Genomic DNA, 1,225 nt, shown 5'->3' with positions numbered 1-1,225 from the left:
GAGAGGCTGCTGTAGGTCAGGATTGCAGAGGCGGATGCTTCAGAGCTAAAGTTTTTTTTGTTTTTTTTGTTTGTTTCATTTAGTCGAGGTGAGGCTTGACACCGCCCCCACAGGCGACCAGCGGGATTACAAGATATATTCCCAGCCATGACACTTGACTTGAACAGGCTGTTGAATTTGCAGTAGCCTAAAAAACTAGGATGCTGTCAGGGCCGAGGGTATATCCCTGAAATTCCCAAATCCTCGAAGAGAAAAAAAAGTCATTCAATAATCACACAATGAGACTCCAGAGTTAATCTTCCCAATTATATTAGTTGTATATGTCCCAACTATTTTTATTTTGCCAAATAATAAAATGTTTCCTTCTGCGCTAAACACTCCAAAATGAATGGATATAATCCTCTAGGGATTGTCTCCCCAATAATAAATGTACCTTAACTATTTTTTTTACACTCAATAATAAATTTAACAAATTAAATAAAGCTACTAGCGGTGATGGCTGGGTTCATGCCAGTACAGCAGCCAGAGCTGAAACGTGGAAGTTTGCATTGAGATTACTGTCAGTTTTGTCAGATTAGGCTGTTGAGCCATCAGGCCCCAAGCTATCAAGTTCTGATTCTGAATAATGTAATAGCAAGTTAAAAGGTGTCAATATCCAACTCTGTATTGGCTTTACTGTGTTTAGCTGTTCACTCAAAATGCTGCTGTTGAGCGAAATCTGGTCGGATCTGTATGGAAATTGGTTACCAAGTGATTATCAAGTTTCATAGCGATTGGTGAAATTCTGTTTGAGTTATAAACCAAAATGTCATAGGCCACGCCCACTTTCACTAATGACGACCAATCTTCAGATTGTGACTAGGACATGATCCTGTACAGAATTTAGTGCAATTTCACCAATTGGATTAGGAGATACAGTTTTCTGGCCTTTGTGGCGCCCCCTACTGGTCAATATTTGGCTTTGCACACATGTTCATTCATTATATGTGAAGTTATCCAAGTTTCATGACGTTTGGACCATCTATCACAAAGTTATAACAATTTAGCTTATAGGCCACGCCTCCTTCACAAATTTAAGAGTTAACATCTTCAAAATTGCAGTAGATATCAACAATCTATAAACCAAATTTAAAGAGCGTAGGACCATTAGGTGGACTTGTGTACCAAGTTTCATGTAAATCCGACAAACGGTGTGGGAGATACAGCCCTTTAAACTTTTTATTTT

This window comes from Centroberyx affinis, unplaced genomic scaffold, assembly GCF_046629955.1.
Source record: "Centroberyx affinis isolate AG114_WGS23_722 - 3 ecotype Tasmania unplaced genomic scaffold, CSIRO-AGI_Caff_v1 ptg006584l_1, whole genome shotgun sequence".
NCBI lineage: Eukaryota > Metazoa > Chordata > Actinopteri > Beryciformes > Berycidae > Centroberyx > Centroberyx affinis.
The sequence above is the reverse complement of the archived record's forward strand: the minus strand, read 5'-3'. Positions refer to the sequence as shown.